Below are 19,905 nucleotides of genomic sequence, written 5' to 3' on the forward strand. Positions count from 1 at the left end.
GACCTTCAGGTTTTAAATTTGAAAAGAATTCTAGATGGAAGAAATAAACTCAGTGTAAATAACCACTGGGTAATTAAATTTATTTTTAAATAGCATCAAAGTTCAGAAGAAAGAGAATAACAAAGAATATCTCATAGAGACATGCATAAAGGCTGTGTCTGTATAATTAGTTATCTAGCAGTAACCAAAGTCTTTTTTATACAGATTGATTATTTTTGAGATTGCATCTTGCAAATCTGAACTAGAAATGCTTTTTGTGCAGCGTTCAAACACGAAGCTGCCTTTTGGTAACATTACAGGCTGAGGAGCCCGAAGAGATATTTAATTTAGATTGAGCAGGACACTTATGCCACGGTAAATAAATCAGTTTATTAATGAAAGTCTTTTCATTGATGTTTAATGGCTATCATATCTGTGGAATTGCTGTAAATCCAAAATAAATGTGTTTAATAAACAATTGATATTTGTTTATAAAGCAATAATTTTCTTTTTTAATAAGAATTAAATGTCTTTTAGGAAATGTTAACTTAAAGCTTTGCTAAGACCTCTGAATAGGAATATAATTAATTACACTGTTCTTGAGAAAGGGTAACAAATTAATTGTCAAAATATTGTAATGAATGTTGTGAAACCCTATAAATGAGAACTTTGAATTTTTAAGTACAAAGAAAAGATAACACTTCCCAAGAGCAGATTAAAATTTCTACATTATAATTATTACATTTAGCAGGATTTCTTTTCCTAGGTTTTAATAATTCTAAAGTCTTTTTTTCTAATCCAATTGTTTGAGGACTGGTAAAAGAAAAAGAGAAGAGGGAATATCTTAATTTTCTTATTTCTTTACAGCTACTTACAAAAGAGCTGCTCTTGTTTCGACAGATTTTCCTTTCCAAAAGCAGTTTTCTGTACTACTGAAAATTCCCAAGTTCTTTTTCTCTCTGATTCCTTTTAAAGGCACGTTTTCTTTTCAAAGATGGGGGGGGAAAAGAAAGGATTACAGTTAACTCGTTGCCTTTAATTGCCAACATCTCCCTCCCCATCGGGAGGGCACTTGATCAAAATGCCAGAGATAAATAAATTAAGACATCCATCAGATTCCTGTCCCAGCTGTCATTTTTTATTTTTTTTTTATTTTTTTTAAAAAGAACTTGGGAAGTGCCTGTTATTCCCATCCTGAGGGCTGGGCTGAGTGGTGCTGGGGTTTCTGCAGCTTTTCCAGCGCTGAGGAATTATTGTTTGAGCCTTGCACCCAGGGAAAGCTCGGCAGCAGCTAAAGGAGAATCAGGGATGCAGCAGCTGCCAGAGGCATCCTGGGCATGCAGGGATTCAGGGAGAGGGAAGGAGGCTCTGATCTGTGTGTAAAAGTGGAATAGCTGCTGATAAAAACCAGAAGTGCAGGGATAATGTGAAGGTGAAGGTGGTGCAGAGGCAGGTACACCAAAGATGCCCCTGCTCCATTCAGAGCATTTCGCAAATTTTTTTATTTTTTTTTCCACAGGCTGCAGTAGAAGCAGAAGAAAGGGTAAGAGCAGCAGTTCTATTTAAGCAGAAATGTTTTACAGAGGAACTGAGAAGGTTTGAACAAAGTGACACCTCATTTTTCTTTCGCTCCCCACTCAGGAAGCCGCAGCCTTGTCCACCGCTGACAATTATCTCTATTAATGACCCAAAGCATAGGCAGACCTTCAAACTGTTCTTTTCCTAACATTTAAAAGAAAAGGGGAAATAAAAAGGCAATTGGTGTGTTTCCAAGTCCTTTCAGACAGCTATTGGAGTTATAAAAAGAAATAATGCCCACAGCTAAGTGCCCAGTAAAAAAAAATAAATCCACTATTTCCTTGAGTTAGCAAATGGAACTGAAACTCTCACACCTTCCTTCCACCAGCTGTGGTGACTTTTGACACAAGAGCCTCCTGGCATGAATATTTTTAAAATTGCCCAGTTTGAGAGATCTGGATTTAGAATCCAAAATTCCATGCTGCAGCAGCCCTGTCCAGAGCAGCACCGGGTGCTGCAGCCCTGAGGAACAATCAGTGAACCCAAAATCCACAGCAAAGGGATCAGCCACAAAGAACCCAGCACAAAATGAATAGAGGAGCACACACAAACAGCAGCCTGCTCGGACAGTTTGCAAACAGAAGGGGATGAATTCTCCTGATGAATTATTCAGGATGCGGTCAGCTCTACCTTGGGCTGGATTTCTGAATTTCTCTTTGCTCCTCCAGAAGTTCCCGGCCCTTTGCAGCAGAAGCTTTTCCACACCAGAGGTTCATTTCTCTGGAAATCTCTGTCAAGTGGTTCAAATTTCTAATAAAAATGTTCATTCTGCAAAGCAGGGGAGCAGATTTTCAGTAACTGATATGGCTCACCCCAACCCCAGAGAGTTTCATAAACATTTTATAAAATGTTCACTTGTGTTGTTCAAGTAATTAACAATATTTCAGGAGACTATCAGCTACCAGAATCTCATTGTCCTCTCTTAATGTGAGGTAGAATATATAAAATATTTTTAATAATTTTTGGTCATTTTTAACTATGTATGTGCACAGCTATTACAACCAAACTCCAGCAAGTCAAAAAAATCACCCTATCTGTGCAACACAGTCATAATTAAACACTCAGTCCCTGTCATTACAGCAGGCAGAGCTGAAAAGATCTGCCATCCTTAGCACCAGTTCACCTGGAAAAGAAGCACATTGAAGAAGAGAGCTCACCCTTTTGAAGGCAAAATAAAGAGGAAAATGGAGAGAAAAATAAGAAGAAAAAAGAAGGAAGAAAACACGTCACACAAAATAATAATTTCTTTTGTCTCTGTAGAAGTTCTATATAATTTAGCATCTAAAATGCTTTTCTTTTCATTAAAGAACCCAGTTCTCCTAATTCACTGTGCTGAATCAAATTTTACCAGCTCACTTTTCATTGATTATGAAGGAAGAGGAGCACTTCAAAACATCATTTATTCCCTTACCCATGAAGGAAAGCCAGTGTTTAATATTTGCACCTAGAGCTGGGCAGGTTTGAAAACCTCCCCAGCACAGGCAGGGTGTCAGGGAGAAGAATGCTGTGGGCTAAGAGCATCCCTGCAGCCTCCCAGAAGAGAGAAAAATGCTGCCCTGGAACAATCACCAAAAAATAAAAATAAAAGTTCTGAGTTTCAAATGGAAAAGTAAATAACTTCGACCAGCAACAATAAATTACATTTTATAATTATAACATCTATAACATTTACAATCTTGAAATGAATGTAAAAATTAAACTGAGGGAAAAAATAATAAACCCCATAATTTTGAGGTCTCCAAACGGGTTTTTACGGTGAGTCAAGCCCAGCCGCAGTGGAAAGCCCCAGAGCTCCATCTTGTGATTTTTCTGCTCTGAGGCAGGGAAAAGAATTAAAAATAAAAGTAATTTTGCTATTAAATCACTCCAAAATGCAATTTCTTTTGCTGGCATGACACATAGAAGCAAGGCAGAGAAAAAAAATCAGCCAACAAACTATTTTTTGCTCCATTTTGCCATGCAATGTCGTCTCCTTTTCTCACTTAAGGAAAAATTCTCTGCTTTTTCCTAACCCACAGCCCATTGCAAAACCATTGCCAGCAGTAAGACTGAAATTAAATAAACCTGTGGTCTGGAAGAGAAAGTTTCTGGGCTGGAGAAGGGCACAGAATGGAGCAGAGGGGCCACACAGCTCCCCAGTGGAACCAGCTGGCAGCTGCTTATCACCATTTCTGCTCTTCCCTCCTGAATCCCAGAAAAACAAAAAGGAGGATATTTGGGCATCCTCTTTTGCATCCCAGACTCTGCAGTTAATTTTTACATTTATTATTTGCCATTTTATGGCATTTGCCTGTACAGGAGATGAGTTCCTGCAGGGATGGCTCTGGGTTCACCCCCTCCTCTGCCTCCCCCCTGCAGCTCCTGCATCCATCACAGGATCAAGGGTGAAGTTATAGTGCTGTGGGCAAAATGAGAGATGTGATAAAAGGGAAATAAAAATGAAGGAGGCTCACCTTCTTCATGTGATGGAGTAAAAACTTCCAGCCCTGTCATGGGATGAGGCTGTTTTAATATCACAACCTTGAGTTTTGCTGCTTTGGAGAGGTCACAGATAAAGCCAACAGTCTGCTCCTGCAGATTTCTGTAATGTGTTTCTGAGTTTCTTAATTCTGAGGTGGCAACAGGCAAATCCCAATTTAAGTGCTTTTTCCCCACTCTGAAGTAGGATTTTCCTTAGGAGGTTATTGATCTGTTTCCCACAGGACACCGCACTCAAAATTCACATCTCCACTCTGTTCAGCCCAATCAGGGACCATCCCTGAAGACATATATTTTTGGGATGCTCATAAATCTTTGAACCTCCTTAATTTAGCATCAAGCCTAAAAACAGAAGTTAGATCTTTTAGAAATATCTCCATGATGAGACATACCAGGCAGCACCAGGCCTGTGGTGCACTGTGTATCATAGCCAGGTGCCCCCAGTGCAGTGAATAAGGTGCTCTGGCTCCATGATTCAGAATGCTGAACAATTGCTTAATTAAAACTATACTATATTACACTAATACTATATTGTAGCTATACTAAAGAGATAATATACTGTACAAAAGATACTAAAGAAAAACTCACAACTGTCTGAGAACTCAGGACACAGCTTTGACCCAACTGGCCAAGGAATCAAACAACCCTCAGCAGAATCCCATTTATAAATTACTTTGGGTAAACAATCTCCATAACACATTCTACATGTGCCAAACAACAGGTGCAGTGAATAGAGATAAGAATTGTTTTCTCTTCTTCTCTCTGTGCTTCTCACTGCCTTCCCCAGGAAAAATCCTTGGGAAGTTGTGCCTGCTGCTCTCAGTGAGGAGAGCTGTGGAGACACAATGCATCCTATCAAATCTCCCACCATGGAGGAGAAATGGCTCCATGGACCTGCATGAAGTGTCTGGTGCCTCCAGATGACCTGCTTGGAACTGGTCCAGTTGCCACCCAGGGTCACCATCACAGGACAGGCCATGCAAAGCCAGCTCTGCTCCAGTTGCAGCTCATTCACACCCCAGGACACAGCTGGGACTGGCATTGATGGAGCCCAGGTCATTAAAGTGAGCTAAACATGGACCTCTACTGTGGGAAAACTAAGGAAAGAAAGCTAGAGATGGATTGCAAGGAGTAGGTTGGCAGTGAAACCTCTCTCCTAATATTTATTACCTGCACTGGTTATGCTGAAATCACCCTGAGAGTCAGACAAAACTTGGATAAGGGTTCACTGAATCAAATCAAGGTGCTGGAGAAAAGGAAAGCATCCTGTGGGGTGAGATAAGGAGACATTCCCCTGCCTGCAGGTACACCAGGAATTCATCCCTTCTCACTTTCACCATCCTGCCAGAGCTGAGCCAGAGCCTGCAGATGTCTCTGCTGTCCTTGGGAGGTGGCCTAGGAACAGCTAAAAATAATCAACCTCTTCCTAGATGTGATAGGAATCATAGGAAACACATAGGAAACACATTGTCAAGTTCAGGGGAGGGCCAGTGGCCATTTCCCCAAACCCATTTTTCTTTTGGCACTAGGGCTTGCAACCTTTGCTCATCCTGGGACAGGACTTTGCTCCTTCAGGACTTCCACTGGCAATAATGTCACTTTCCTGGATTAAAAAGAGCACAGTGTATGAAAAGGAGGAGGGAGGAGCAGAAGGATGGGAGAGGTTTGGGGACCTCTGCAGAACAGCCAAAGCCACAGAACCTTCAAGTCCACAATTCAGGGGAATAAAAGCAAAGCCAAGGGAAGGCAGAGAATAGCAGAGATGTCAGGGGGAAAGACAGGAGCTCTCAGAGAGGGATTTTAATTTTAGAGGAAATATTTCAGAGCTACAAGGCAGAAGAGCTGGGGGTGAGCAGGCAGCCAGGTGGCACCAGGAGAGCGTTTGCCAAGGCTTGGGAGGGGCGTGGGAGGGACAGGAAGCTAAATAAAATCTAAACTTTTCAGCTATCCTTGTGGAGTATGAAAAAAAAATAAATCATATGTCAGACAGATGTAAATTTGGAGTAAACATGTAAATAGGATAACTGAACCATGTACATATCAGAATCTCTCTTTTTTCCTAAACTCATTTATACAACAGGCTCTATTTATGTTTCAAAATACTTCCCATCAAAATAAACTGAGAGGATACAGGACTTGAGTGACACCTTATTTCTCTGTGTTTGCATTTTTTTGCCATGCAAGGCATAATCTGGTTCTTAGGGAGTTAATGCACCTGCCATTCCAGTGCTGACAAGCAGTTTTTCAGAGGAACATGGAAATTTTCTATTTATTTATTTATTTATCTGAGGAGCCCTGAAGATTGTACTCAGGAGACTTCTTGAGCACTGCCAATAACTAGCAGGTACCAACACATGTACATTTTTGACTGCACCATGATTGATGGTGCTTATTTGTGGCTTGCTGCCTAAACCTCTCCTTTTCCTTTGCATTCTGTCTCTCTCAGTCGGGCTTTTTTTTGTGTTTTGTGCAGTTTTTTTTTTTTAAATAATAAAGACACTTTAGCCATTTGGGGAAGGGGGAGAGGCAGGGGAGGAATGATTTATCTGGTGCCACTGTTATCTTTGAGCTGCTCTATTTCATGAAGATTTTCTGAGCAGTGAGGGGTCAGGGGAGAGAAATTGGGACCTGCAGGCACAGAGGGGTTTGGGGGTGTTTGGACACCAACTGGCAGATGCCTGTGGGAGCAGTGATTGAGGGGAACCCATCTTCTGAGCCTGGTCCTGCTCCCTGAGCCTGCACCAAACTCCTCTCTCCAGAGCTGAGACCCATCCACTTCCCATGGGCAAAAAGAACAGTGTTCATTTCTCCACCCTTCCTTCCTCATCTTCACCTCCTTGAAGCAGGATGGGGATGGGAAGTCCATGTAGGAGACATGAGGCTCCTCTATGGATGAGGATGGGAAGTCCATATGGGAGACATGAGGCTCTAAAAACAGCAGAATCCTTGAAGTTAACTCAGTACAATCTCTACTTTCCTGCCCATCCTTCACAAAACTCCATCCAACAACTGAGCTTAACAGGCTTACGGCAAACCCAGACAAACCTCTGAGCTGGATGCTGTTCCTCCTTCAATTCCACACGTGACTGATTGCTTTTATCACTTTTCCTAAGCCCCTCTCCACCTGCATGGCACACTGGGGAGAGGCAGAGCAGTGTTTCCATTTCCCTCACACACAGGTTAACCAGCTACTTTCCTTTCAGAGGAAGAGAATTGATCTGATGAAAGCTTAAACATGAACAGCCTGGCAAGAGGACAGGAACAGCAATAGGTCTACGAGGAGATCCCTCTGAATGCAGCCAGAAGTCCTGGGTTTCTCCATGTGGGAGTGATTCACACCTGAGCCTGGCACAGCCCTCACACCAAACGAAGAGCCAGAGCCTGGGGAAGTTCAAAGCTCTTGACACCTCATCCAAAATTCGAGCCTGTGAGGAAATTAAACGCCAAATGAATTTCAGCCAGATCCAGGGCTGCCTGTTTCTGGCCCTTTTTCCAACACCCTCCCTGTGTGCACATGTGGCTGCACACTGAGCTCCAGCACTGAGAGAACAATCTGGGCTCAATGCTGGGCTGGGGTCTGCACCTGGTTTGGTTCAGCCTGAGCAGAAAACAGCAGCAGGGTGGTGCAGGGCTCCCTGTGAGCTGGGGGAGGCCAGGGGTGTGCCAGCTGAGAGGGCACCATCCTGGGAAAGGCAAGCACCTCCTGCTCCAGGTCACAGCTGCAGCCAGCCTCGAGTGCCTGCCCTCTCCTCGGGCTGGAGCAGCACTGCACAGCAGCTCCAAAGGGAAAAGGTGAAAGAGAGGTGATTTCCCACCTCATTGACTTTAAAGAGGCTCTGGGATTTCGGGGCTGAAATGCAGATAATGTGCAGAGCAAAGGGAAAGCACAGCCCAGCTCTGCCAGCAGCGGCTGAGCCCCACTGGCTCTGAGCAGCAGCATTGCCAGAGCAGAGAAAAACTGCAGGGGACACATCAGAGTGGATGGATGGATGGATGGATGGATGGATGGATGGATGGATGGATGGATGGATGGATGGATGGATGGATGGATGGATGGATGGATGGATGAACGAACTGTGTGCCAGCACAGGAAAGAAGAGACTCCAGGGCTGGCATGGTGCCTCTAGGGCAGTCTGGTGGACAAGCAAGGCACCAAGGCACAAACTGTCACAAAACCAAATAAACTCACCACCCTCTTAGCCTTCAGTCCATGCAGCAGCTGCTCAGAAGGACCCAGCATCATCCCCTGACTCCCCAGACCTGCTTTTCTCCAGCCCAGCAGCACTGCAGCTTCAGCTAATCAGTAAACTGAATCCCACAAAAGCTGTGGGCATCCTCACAGTGAAAGCTGTTAAATTCCCACCGGGTGAATTCCACTCATGTCAGGACCCAGGACATCCCTCTGGCTTTCCTGGTCTGCCAAGACCCCTGCCAGGGGGCTCAGAGACCCTGGCACAGAGCCCAAGATGCCCCTGTGGGTTTGATTATGACCCGTGGAGCAAATTACCAACCTTAGATGAAGATCTGCAAGCCATGACAAATTAAGTAGAATAATAGTGAATTTATCACGAGGTGAAAAATAGATTTTGGGGGTTTTTGGTATGGGGGTCCAGGGGACAATACGGGTGTATCCAGCCTTTCTCCTTCTTCTTCTTCTTGGCCTCCATCTTCTGCTGGGATGTTGGCACTTTTAGATTGGTTTAGAGTAGAAGTTCACTGTCTAACATAGGTGATAGACATTGGGAAGTTATTGTAAATAATGTACATGTAGTTTTTAGCATAAAGACATAACACCGCCCCAGGGGGAGGCAGAGTGCCTGGAACTGTCCTGCTGGATGGACCTCGGCAGGGCAGGAGGAAGAATTTTATAGATAAGATGCAATAAACAACCTTGAGACCGAAAAATGAAGAGCCCTGACTCCTTCTTCAAGCACCGGGCAAGGAAAAAAGACTTTTGAACTCTTCTCAGGGTCACTCTGAACAGCCAGAGCTCCTGTCACACTCAGGTGCCCAAGTTAACGCCAAGTTAACCCTGCTGAAGGTTGTGCCTACAAACTCCCCCTTACAGAGCATGCTGGCACCATCCCAGGTGCCTGACCTTCCCAAAACCACTCCAAAATTGTGCATCCCGTGGGCAGAACGAGATCTTTGCCCTTGCACCCACCGGGAGCAGTGGGTGCTGCTGGGTCTGTGCCTGTGCCCCGTTGTAAAATTCCCCTTAAACGCGCGCTGTTACCGAAGGTGAGTGCCTGCAAAATGGTCGAACAGTACCATCTGCAGGGAGCAGGAGAGTTTGCAGCAGGTGCTGGTGGCCAGCATCACTCCTACCCCAGCCAGAGTGGGCTCTGGTGGGCTCCAGCTCACTCAGCTCAGGCACAGCTGCCTCCACTCACCTCAAAACAGATTAACGGGAAGGACGTTGAAAAACAAAACAAAAACAAGGACAAAGCAGGCTTTAATATTTGGGAAAAGCTTCCAGTGGGAAGCCCAGACACACACAGCAGGGCAGGGTTGTTGCTCAGGGTAGCCAGCTGCAGGAATCACCCCAGTTCCCAGCCTGGCTGATGTAGCGCTCTGGGGTGACACAAAACCCTCTAGTGAGAGCAAAACTGGGGCTCAGCAAAAGGAACTCAGAGCCAGGAGAGCTGACTGGACATGAGCACAGGATCTGGAGCCTTGTGCCCTGGATAACTACAAGAAAGGAGATTTTTCAGGAACCAGAGGTGACACTCAGATATTTGAGTTGTGACCAGCTCATCTGGGCTGTGACTCATTCACAGAGGACTCTCAGCTTTCCTTTAGCTGTGAATTTGTGGTGCTTTCCCTAAAACCACCACCACAGAGAACCTAAATAGCTGCAGCCCCAGCATTTACTGCACATTATGGCATCTGTGAAAGTGCTGACAGGGACAGCTGACAGCCGCTGCACAGTGTAATTCACACCATCACATCATCTCCCAGGCACTCGGGCTGCTCATTGCAAAATTATGCCATGCTTTTTTTGGAAATCCAGTGCCAAATTATTGATAAACAGCCTGAACCACCTAATGGGACCTCCAGCAACCTTGCTTAACTTTTAATTGTTTTTTTCTTTATCTTGTAAGGTCTATTTTAACCCACCACGTGTTGTGGTTTAACTGGGCAGCAGCAAAACGCCCCACAACTGCTCCTCACTTCTCCCATGGGATGGGGAGAGAATCAGAATAAAAGTAAAACTTGTGGGTGAGATCAAGGCCATTTAATAGGATAAGGAAGGGGGAAAACAATTATAAAACAATATACAGAGAGGTGCTTTGCAGTGCAATTGCTGACCACTCCCTGAGTGATGCCCAGACAGTCCCAGAGCTGGGGCTGCTGCTCCCCCAGCCACCTCCCCCCTGTTTATAGACTGAGTATGAAGCCACTTTGGCCAGTTGGGGACACCTGCCCAGCTTGTGTCCCCTCCCAGGTTCTTGTGCCCCCATCCCTTCGCTGTCAGGGCAGTGTGAAATGCTCAGAAATCTTTGGTTCAGTGCAAGGAGCACTGAGCAACAGCCAAGCCATCAACACTGTTCTCTGCCTGAATCCAAACCCCAGCACTGCACCAGATACTGCAAAGCAAATTGACTCTCTCCCACCTGGAACCAGGACACCATGTTACAAGTCAATGAATCCTTCAGCTGTAAGAAATGTGTTTATTTTATCACTCACCTCTGTCCCCCCATGTGAGTAGCTCCCTCTCTGTGTAACATTCCTGTGACTCCAGCCTGCTCTCCTTTGGATTTCTGTCCTGAGCAGTTTTATTTCCTAAACCCTCCACCAAGCCACAGCAGCAAAAAAAATTCAAACACTCCATAAACTCTTTTTAGTTTCTTTCACAACATAAAAAACACACCTAGAGGTCAGACCCAAACAGTGATTCACCTCTTTATTGAACAGATCAACACAAGATATTCCTTACATCAAATATTTCATGTTATCTACCCTGCAGCCTCTTTGAGCCAGGCACCATCCAGCTGTAAAACACAAGTGTCATTCCCAGCTTAAGCTCATAAGCACCACAGATTTCCCAATATCAAGTGCTATATAGGATTTGCCACAGCAAATCAGACTCTGCCTCACAAGATTTTAAATCCAATACAGGTGACAAAAAAATTCACAACACACATAAAGTACTCATGGCCTGGACTCTGCTGCCAGGTAGCCAAGACTGGAATAGTCCCAGTTCCATCTGGCACCTGCTGTCACAGAGGCAGGGTCAGGCTCAGGTGCTATAGAGCCACCAGAGCTCAGAGGACACCAGTGCTGCAGGAGCCAGCTTCTTGTCCAGCTGGAAATCCAGTGCTGGGATTGACCCAGCTGCAGTTCATAAAGCTAGAAATAAGAGAGCAGTCAAAAAGTTACCAGCCAGCTCCATTAAAAAATAAGAATAACATTTAAAAATTATTAAAAATTTGAAATTATTAAAATTAAAAATATTAAAAATTAAAAATAATCTGTTGCCTTTGTCACCTGGACATGTTTCTCTGTTATTTGCATAAGGACAAACATTTGCACCTCTGCCACTGCTCAGACACAGTTGCAGCATTGCAAGGGCACCACAATTCTCACACTGTGCTCACTGTCTGGACTGCAGGCTGAGTTTCAGCACGCAATAAGCCACCAGAAGCCTTGTGGATGGTTGGAACTTCAGCTTGATGGTTTGTTCCTGCCATGCTCCCCTCTCCCTCTCATGTCTGTAAGGGATAAGAACAACACAGAGACTGCTCAAGGCTGGCTGGGGAGAGCAGGAGTGTGGATGGATGTTCTGGCTGGGATGGTTCAAAATGCACCCATAGGGTCTGAAATTCAGACTAAACCACAGAGATGGGCCAAGAAGGGAAAGAAATAAGCAGCTTATCCTGAGATTCAGTGAAACCCAAAAAGCAGATTATCCTGGGATTCAGTGAAACACTGACCCACCCTGAGTATTCCACCTGTGTGCCTCAGGAACCTGAACAGAACCTTGTCAGACCCAAAGCAGCTGACATTTCCTGCCCCTGAAGCTCCCAGGAGCAGCAGAGGGCATCCCCCTGTGCAGAGCCCAGTGCCAGGGCTGATGAGAGCGCTCCCCTCTCTTGTCAGGAGACGGGGGCTGTCTCCTGTGTCCTCTGGGAAATCATGCACCAGAGCCAGGAAACAAAGAAAAATGGATGTTTAATTCACCCACAAATGAATAGACTTCTCCTCCTTCTGCAGCTTTGTACCAAAGTCTACTTCACTTTCAGATTGGATGCACTTGAGTTTAACTCTTTCTGGTAAATGCACATTTTTAATGTCCATAGGAAGGAGGTTATCTTAACATTAGTGTATGTTTAGCTACAACTTCAAGGTTTGTTTATAAAAGAAGGTTTTGAAAAAGCATATTTTAAAGCTGAGGATCAAGCCTGAATGCATTTTCCAGGAGCACCTTTAATAAAATAAGAGAGAATTGGCATGATCAGTTGAGCCTGACTATAAATCTCCGTTCCCAATGAAGAAGTCAGCTCCATCCTCCAGCCTCAGTGCTCCCTGCTCAGTGATTAAGGCAGACCCAGACCTTTCTGTGTCCTGGTCAGCTCTGCTCAGGATCACTCTGATCCCAGCAGAACAGACAACCAGGGAGGGGAAGGAGAACCCCCTTACCTGGCTCATCCCAATTACAGAGCTGCACTTGCAGAAGGCTTTAAAACCCATGGCAAATTTACCTGGGCTCACTTTACAAAAGCAATGGTAATAAAAAAAACATTGCAAGGGGGATGAAAAACATGATGCAGAACAATAAGGGGTTTTTAATGTTATAAACACACACAAAAGCAGAGGTATGGGAATTTCCTTTCAAGGGACCAGAGCAGAACCTGTGCTCTGCAATCTGTCACTGCCAGTGACACAACCAGCCAGGGCACCTGGGGCTCCCCCAGCCCTCCATCCAGAGTTGCTGGATATAGACCAAATGGATAATAATGGATAATGGACACAGATAATGCTCTGAAAAGCAGGCAAGGACCTTCCCCCAACTCACAACCCACCAAGAGCTGCTCCTAGGAAGAAGCATGTGCTCAGTGCTGACTTTTGTGGGTTTCTCTTCAATCAGTTCACATTATTTTGACACAGTTTGCCTCTTGCTGCTGAAAATGACAGCTCCCTATATTGACACTGCATAGTATATTTATTCTAGTTTAGCACAATCCCTGGGCTGTGGCATTTAAAGCTCCAGCCCATGTTCAATCTGCATCAGTTTAACATGCCAGCACCATATGGTTTTCTATAATCAGCTGCAGCATTGTACTTCAAACCCAGTGCTGCATTTATAATATTATTGTATGCTGCACAAACACCAATATTTAGAAAGAAAAACATCCTTTTTATTGGACTCCTGCTGATACCCCAGCTGTTAGCCAAAGCACGCAAAGAGTTTCTCTTCTTTTGCGTGCAGAAAATTTTAAAAAAGCCCAAAGGGTTTTTTAAAAATCTTACATCTGAAAGGTACATTTTGTCCTGCCCCAGTAGTCTGTAGGACTAAGTTAAAATGTGGGTTTTTATTAGATGAATTGCATCATTAAATTACATTATAAAAACTAAAAATGCACCATTAATTTTCAAAAACAATAGTAAATACATCTCATTTCTGATACATGATTCTGCATTTAATTTTTGCCCTGGGCCACGTTTTTCTAACAGGCTCACTGTCTTCCATTATGCAGACTACACAAATGGAGCTAAATTGCTGGAGTTGGGGGGAAGGAGATATTGGTCAAATGTCTAATGTGAAAATAAATGAATTTCTAATCAGCTGTTGCAAAAAGAAAAATTACTTTTTGATCTCGGCTCAGCCAAGCAAGAATCCACCTAGCTCAAGTAATGAGATCCAATGGAATTGTGCAGGATGCAGAGAGAGACAAAAGGCTGGAAAGACAGACAGACAGCCACGGCATTAAACGAGGTTCATGCAGTCAGTTCTGTGTGAGCAGCATTTCTTAATTAAATGCACAGACAAGTTTCCCCCTGAAGTGGAGCCTCATTGCTGCAGGGTGTTCACCAGCAATGAGCACCCATGGGTCCCTCAGGCTGGGGGTGTTGGAAGGACTTTGTCTGTCTGCACGGCCATGGGGGAGAAAGGAGGGGAGAAGTACAGAAACAAGCACCCCAAAATTTCATATGAGCCAGGAGCAGTGAAACCAAACCTTGCAGAAGGTGCCACAAGCCTGGTAGAGGCCAAGGACGTGCCTGTGCTCTGTGGCTGCTGCTGGCTCTGTTCTCCCGCCCTGTCAGCCAAGCAGGAGTGGGTTCCAAACCAGCCCACAGCGCAGAGCTATAAACATCTTCTGGCCAAAATTGTCCTCTGGAATGGCTCCTGTGCCCCAAAATGCACCAAATCTGACACAAGTTATTCCCAAAGCCAGCTGGGTGGCCCCATCAGTCTCCTGCTCAGGTGGAAATTCAGTGGGTGGCGTCCCCACCCCAAAGGGCTGTGTTTGCACTCCCAGGGAATGCAGAGCAGGAGCAGAGGAGCTACTCAGCCAGGCTCTTGACGAGCTGGCACCCGCAGCTCAGAGGATTTTTGCTCCAGATTACTCCCAAGGTCCAAATGCCCCTTAGTGGCTGCAGTCACATGCTTGAGGAGCATGTCCCATTTCACTTGGTTTTAGAGGAATTTAGGTCAGACATTCAGAGATGTGAAATCAAACCAAAATCATAGAATCACAGAATGGTTTGGGTTGGAAAAGACCTTAAAACCATCTAGTTCCAACCCCTGTAAGTTGAGATAGCCAGTTTTGTTTCATTAGTGCCTCCCTAAGCACTAATCCAAAGCACACCCCAGTTTTAGGGTTACCCAGAAAGCCCCTGGCTGCCAACATCTCTGAGCCACCAAACACAAAGGAGAGATGACTGAAAGTCTGGGAAATGGAGAATTGAATTCCTTCAGAAGACAGGCAAGGAAGACTTGAGTCCCAGTTTTGAACAGCCAAGTCAATCAGAAGTGTTTCATGAGTCATATTCCTCTGCCTCCACCTACCACTACTAAAAATTACGGGATTTTTCAGTGGTAGGAATGAAACCCACCCAGTAAAATTGATAAAAGCTATGGGGATCAGGACTACAGCTGCAGTATTATATAGCAATGTTATAAGATAGTTATGGCTCAGTATCATTTTACACATAAAGAGGTTGAATCCTGCTTTTTGTTGGAGAGGCACAGAATAACTGCATAGAATTAGAGCACTCTGTAGTTAACTATTGTAAATAGTTTATGATTTATATTATTAATACTTTTTGTTGAAGTAATGCAGAATGAGCAAGGAAATCCTTTTATGGTCCCCAACGGAGAGGCCAGGCTGCACAGGATGAGGGAAGGGAGAACATGGATCAAACACCACTACAGTCCACAGTGTTTCTAATATTTTGTGCTGTTTTTTATAGAGCTAGGATAAATAAACTACTGGAATCCCAAGAAAAGAAGATGAGAATCAGAAACCAAAAGGAAGATAAGAAAAGGGTCTGGATACAAAATTTAAAGAGATCTCCTGCTGTGTTTCATTTTTTTATCTGAATATTCATTTTTAATAGGAACTCACGTTGGTGCACAAGTCAGATGTTACTGGGAGCTCTGTCTCCCCCCTCAGCCAGATGAGTGATGGTTCCTCACCCTCTTTAGTTAACAACCACCTCCTCCTCTCCATCCATCCCTCCCCATGCCAGGCAGCAGCACGAGGCACCATTTTCATAATCTGCTAATGGATGAAAAATATTTACCACATTACCCCGAGGTAACCTTGTCAAACCACGACAGGAGCCACATTGCCCCACACATCCCCGTTTGAAAACTTCTGTGCCAAATTAATTAACGTGCAACAATTTTTCAGGAGCCAGTGGTGGGAGTGGAGCAGCACAGAAATGCACGTGCTTGCCCTGTGAAAATGGTCAGGGTTAAGGGAAAGAAGCCTTTTCTGCACCTGGGTGAGAAATCTTTAAAAAGAAAGGGGAAAAAACATGTCACAACTTCCCAGTCCCAGCAAGGAGAGGAGATGCTGCTCAGTGCAGAGAGCCCTCCCCAGCTCTACTCACTGCTTTAACAAATGAGTGCAGGATTTTAAACCATGAGCTACTAACTGGAAAATTCAGAGAAAAGTAGAAAGCAGAGGTTTTGCCCCAAAATGGTGAACAGCCTCTGACAGCAGAGCTCTAAAACAGCCTGCCCAGAGCACCTGAACCTACCAGACCTCCTGCCCCAGGGAGGCTTCTCTGGGTTAAGGCAGAAGCCTAATTCAGGCAATGCTGTGTCTATGAAACCTTCCAGCTGAAGGTATTACTCAAATTGATATATTCCTGGGGGAAAAAAAAAAAAAAAAAACAAAAACCCCAAAAAACCCCAACCAAAAACAAAACCCCCACAAACAAACAAAAACCCATAAACAAAAAAACAAACAGTCACAAAAAACAAACAAAAAGTCCAAACCCAAACAATACCTGTTACAAATTATCAATATTTTCTTCAAACTAGTTTTGACTCAAATATCTCAGACTCGCTCTGGGGACAAGGGAGGCTGAGAGGCCCCCACAGGTGGCAGGAAGCGGCCCAAGAGCTGGGACAAACAAAGCAAGGATTTCTGTAGGGAATGAGGAAAATAGTGGCCAAGGCCATTTCTGTGGGCTACCAAGGGACCTATGGGAGTGAATACAGCTGCTGCTTTCTGGAAAAGACATTCCAAAGTTTCACTTTTACCTAAACTCCTCACCTGACAATAGAACCAGCTTAAACATTTTTTATCCTGATAGCTCTATTTTAGCTTTACTTTCTCCTTTTATGCTCATCATATCCATTTGCAATACATTTTTTCCCACCTTTTTGACACACAGAGGTTTCCATTCTTATAGCCTTGACAGGCTTTTATCAATTTGATCTCTTTATTTTAATCATAGGTAAATTCATATTGCCATTTCCTTTTATCGAAACTGAAAATAGGGATAATTGTGGACAGACTCCTAGTGAAACAAAATCAACCTTTCTTGAAATACACAAATCCTTTGGACCACATGTACACTCAAAGAGCCTAAACCCCCTGGGCCAGTGGCCTCTTGCACAAGGCAGGGCTCCTCTTTGCAGGCACTGTTTGTCCATGGAAGGATTTGCAGAATCCAACCCTTCCAGCTCATATTTGAACAGATCCCTTCCCAAATTCCCATGTCGCTACTGCACTTTAGGATTTTTGTTCATGCAATGCTACCAAACACATAGAGCTGATTCCATTTCCTGAGCAGCAGCCTCTAGATCACTGGAGAGATTTTTTTAAAGCAGACTCTTTGTTTTTAGAGTGCATATTAATTACCCTTAAGCAGGTGCAAAATCAACCTGTTCATTACTGTTTCTTCAAATCCTTAATGGTAGTTGCAAGGAAATAAATCCAGTTAATGCAATAAAAGGATTTATTGTCATCTAAATTTATGCCAACAGTTTAATCATAACACCTTTCCATCTGACACACTTCCTCGAGAACAATTTGGCCCACAATTTGTCAGCAAGAAAATGGCCTTGTGTAAATGCTGGGAGAAAATAAATGCTAATACATGGCACAGTCTTTCATTCTTCTAATTGCCCAGGGAGTTTAAGGAAGACAGACTTATTTACTCACTGTAGGAAGTGTGCTGTAATAAATTATCACTATTACGAGGCTGAGTTAGTCCCTGGCAGTGACAGAAGCAAGGGTGGAAGGGAAGCCTGGGGAGCTGAGCTCATGTGTAGCCCCACATTTCTCCTCACAGAGAAAAGCAAGGCACAATTATTCCCAAGAATATTTCTGGGATTCACATTCTCTGAACCTCAGAGAAAGAAAACACAATTCTGATCACTTGCTGTGCCTGTGTTTGTACAAAGGTAGAATGCAACATGGAGATTGTTTACCCACAGTGATGGAGTTTTGTTTCCTTGGCCTGTCAGGGCCAGGGGTGTGTGTGTGTGTGTGTGTTGGGACTGTCAGGGGACAGTCACAAGATTCTGTGCAGTATGACAGTGGTGTGCTTGGCAGGTTCAGTCTAGATGTATACAATAATATAATATAATAAAGTAATTAATTAGCCTTTTGATATCCATGGAGTCCTCCTCATCATTCTCTCCCCTCGTTGGGGCCATACAGCATTGCAATACTCATGGTGAGGAGCAGCAGCCCCTCCACATCAATCCAGGCATGCAGGAACTTCTCAGCTCTGCTGGTGAGTGCCTTGAGAAGTTTATCTGCCCTCAGGCACTGCAGAGTGTGAGCAGTGAGCTCACATTGGGAGCTCTTTCAGATGACACCAATAAATAAAAGCAGGTGTCTCAGCAAGCCAGCAGGGAGGTGAGGGAAGAGCAGAAACGAGACAAACTCAATGTTCCCATGCCAGACACCTCCTCCTGGGGTCCCTAATGAATGCCAAAGACCCCAAGCCTGTCCTTGAAATGAGAATTGCCTATTGCCATAACAACAGGCTGGTGTTGCCACAACACAGACAAGCTTTAGGTATTTCCCTCTCTTATTATTATTGCTTTATTTTCTCTCTTTTTCCTTTTTTTCCCCCCCTTCTTTTGCTTGTGTCCCTCTCTACAAAGACTCCCTCATTTCTCTGAAACAAATTGCCTGCAGCTTGCTTTCCCATACATCACAGAGTGGGGACCAGGCCTTATCAACACTGCTCTGCTTTTCCCATCTATTACCCGGTTTGTTTGCACTTTTATCCCATCGTCCTTGCACAAGGGAGAAAACATCCATCATCCGTACATCTGCCAGCTGTCACAGGGCTGTCAGCACGGTGACAGCCAACATGACAAAACTGTTGTAACGCTGCACCAGTGCTGGGGCTGACTTGAGATTAAACAGGCAAAAAAGGAAAGAAAAAAAAGGAGGAAAAAAAATTTAAAAGTAGGTTTAGCTACAGAGAGCAAAAGCAAAAGATTAGGAACTGCTCTTTTTGCAAAGAGAAGAGGGGAGTGGGGAGAAAGCAGCAAAGAGGGAGGTGAGGGAGTGAGTAGCAGAGTGAGGTTTGTTTTAAAAGAGGTTTCAGAGAGCTGGTAAAACACAGAGAAGCTGAGCTGTGTGTTTGTTACCTGGCTCAGAGGAACGTTCCTGAAACACAAATGGGGTGCACAACACTTCACCCTGTGCTGTCAAACCTCCTGCAGGAATGAGGGTCAGCTCAGGGGGTGACACAGGAGGGACACAGCAGCCCCCACACAGCAAACCAGGGTTAGGGATCTTTGCTGCTGCTGTGCTTTGTCTCTCCAGCACTTTGAACAGAGCTGTAGGCCCTCCTTTCATGGCCATTTCCTTCCTCACAATTCCCTTTAGCTGTGCAGAGCCCTTCCCAAACCTCCGAGCCAGAGTGGGAGGGCTGTGGCCCAAACCCTGAGGAGAACACTTTTAATTGAAGAACTCCATGCCTTTAGCATGACTACAGCCCCAGTGACATGAAAATGCTTTAGAAACCTGGAGTTAACTCCTTCTCATCAAAACACAAGTTATATCAACATAAAACCTTTGGCTAATCCAGTTATACTCTAAATTTCATAACTGCTGTCCAGCCATGCCCTGCTTTGAGCTCCTGGAGGGATCAAGGAGTACTGAGCACATCTACTCACTCACTCCTCTCTATTGTACCTTTTCCTCACCACCATTCAGAGTAGGAAGTGCTCTACTTCTGTCACCCCTTCAGCCACAATAGGAATAAAAACCAATTATAAATCCTCAGGATGCTCTTGTGCTAAAGTGAAGAGAAAAATCACCATCCACGTGGCCAGGGGCTGATCCTCAGGTTGTTAAAGACACCTCCCCTGAAACACTCAAATGGCAATGGGTCAGAGACAGAGCAGCTCTGATGTGCTCTGGACAGAGAGAATGCACA

General features: G+C 44.5%; 1 long non-coding RNA gene across 1 annotated transcript; it reads right to left on the minus strand.

Annotated features, from left to right (window-relative positions):
• Positions 1-1,246: 1,246 nt before the first annotated feature.
• On the minus strand, positions 1,247-4,371 carry LOC132078714 (uncharacterized). The gene is made up of 3 exons (XR_009419293.1): positions 4,011-4,371; positions 2,188-2,325; positions 1,247-1,701 (listed from the first exon to the last, which is right to left on the minus strand). It is a non-coding gene; the product is annotated as an uncharacterized LOC132078714 (long non-coding RNA).
• Positions 4,372-19,905: the final 15,534 nt, after the last annotated feature.

Source organism: Ammospiza nelsoni, chromosome 12, assembly GCF_027579445.1.
Source record: "Ammospiza nelsoni isolate bAmmNel1 chromosome 12, bAmmNel1.pri, whole genome shotgun sequence".
NCBI classification, from domain to species: Eukaryota; Metazoa; Chordata; class Aves; order Passeriformes; family Passerellidae; genus Ammospiza; species Ammospiza nelsoni.